Here is a 2,308-nt window from a genome sequence, read left to right on the forward strand (position 1 = left end):
ATATTTCATTCTGGTAACCCGCTACCTTACCTTGGCGACGGAGCAATTTTGGTAACCCTACACCAAAGCTGATTTGCTATTCGTTTGGCCAATCAGCCATTTCAGAATTCACCTTTACAAATTTGTAATTTATTTGTCCAATAAATCCTTTTTTTTTTCTTTTAATTCCATAGAATAATATTTTAAATTTTTCCAAAGGTGATTTTTTCTGAAAATTGGCAACATATTGTGTTTTTTCAAATTTTAGATCTTCGAAACATCTTATGAAATTTTACATCGCGAAATGTTTGTCACTTTTAACTCTTTTAACTTTTAGATTTAAAAATTAGTTATTCATACATTTTGGATACGATTATGGAATGTGTTCGCAGTAAGTTATTTCCTTCATGTTTTATTGTTCCATCTGAAATTTAAAATTTAGTAATTATCATAATCACTTATTCAGTAAGTTAGAATTCTAATTTAGTTATGATAACGTTCTCTGAAAGAATATTTTGATATGATTTAACTTATTTAGTAGATCGTTTTAAGTCTTAATTAAACAGTAAGTATTTTTAATGGCTTTTTCTCAGTTTATTTCAGACTAATGTCGTGTTCTGTCCAACATTTACTGTTGTTAAATTTCGGTAAAAATTTATGTTTCATTTTAATGTTCCTTAGCAAATTAAACATGTTAATAGAAAGTAACACCATATACGTCATGAGCCTTTTCCTTCACATACATCATTCATGATATTTTATTTCTTTTCCTACAGAAAAAAATGAGTTCAATATTACTGCAATGGGAAAGTAAAGAGCAGTATCGGCAAATGTTTATTTAAATTTTTTTTCGCATTTTTGTTATGGGTTGTATTTTAATTGTCTTGTACAAGCTTGCTTACTTGCTTTCCACTGAAAAAACAAAAAGATCAAATTAAATCATTTCGCTATTGTTAGTATCGAATCTCAAAACACGTTTCTTCGTATGTCTCAAATATTCATCTCTGTAGATACTACGCTTTTTCTTCCCGCGTTTAAGTCAATATCTTGAAAAAAGTTACCTCTCATTTGTCTTTTCTGCAACTTTTATTTCAAAGTAAGAAAAATAATATAGTTCTATAAAAAAAAAATAGGCCTTATCATTTGTTTCTTTCCATATTTTGCAATATTTTAAAAAGGAAAAAAGAATTTTAATGCCTTTTTTTTCTTTACGATTGCAATCAGAGAAAGAAAAAGGTTAATAAACAGTTGTAGTTACTAAGGTGATAGTTTGAGCAATCCGAAGCTCCACCCCTTGTCTTTGGATCAACACTCATTGGATGATTTCTTTTGTTTACATTGTAGTACTGCCAAATTTGGCAGTTTTTGAAAAATTACGCCAACGCGACCCGGTTACCGTAATTCTACCCTTCTAACAATAAACCTTTCAAATACTGAAATTTCTGTACCTTGCTTAAAGATTCATTACCATGAACTGTTGAAACATATTAATCTTTGAAACTGAGCCAGTCAGTATAATTACCATTAAACGATGGAATATTAAGCCGTGGCAATTTAAAATCACCCTTAATAGAATGCACTGGTTTAAAATTCATAGAAATAACATTTTCATTAATAACAATTTCATCCAACAAATTTTGCAATTTGACTCTGGTATCGAAATACAGTTCCGTAAATTCTTCAATTTCTGAATCTTTTTCAGGCAAAAGCCCATCATATTTATCAAAATCTTTAAACGATTCTTCTACTTTTTCCAATCTAGTTAAAATATCATTTTTAGATTACACAGAATGCAATGAATTCCGAATTCTGGTTAATGAGGCTTTAGCTCGCTCACGGAGCTTTTTTGCTTCTGTATCTTCCAAACCAAAGTCAGCGGCTTTTTCTAATTCCATAAAAATTCAAGAAAAGATTATACTTATCTTTCCAATTTTTTTTTTTCAGACATCTCGCCGGTGCCTCCAATTTTATGTACGTTGCGCCAGAGGAAAAATTTCCACGTATACAAAAAAAAAACCGTAATTTTATGTGTGTAAAAACAAGCCACACAACATCATTCAGTTTTCAGCCAAAACTGCCATTTTTATTATTATCGTTCCATGAAACAAGACAAAAACTGCGCCCTCTATATTAAAGTAGAAGTTATGAATTAAAGTAGAAGTAATCAAAATAAAAATCATAGACTAATAATAAGAGTAGACCGAGCTTTTTCAATCTTGCTGATGAAGAAAATTGGTTCATAGATGTATCACGTGACTAGTGGAAGGGCTTGGCGAAGACTTTGGCAGCACGGTTGCCAGATGGCAGCATTATCTATAGTTTGACACTC

This window comes from Uloborus diversus, unplaced genomic scaffold, assembly GCF_026930045.1.
Source record: "Uloborus diversus isolate 005 unplaced genomic scaffold, Udiv.v.3.1 scaffold_14, whole genome shotgun sequence".
Classification (NCBI taxonomy): Eukaryota; Metazoa; Arthropoda; class Arachnida; order Araneae; family Uloboridae; genus Uloborus; species Uloborus diversus.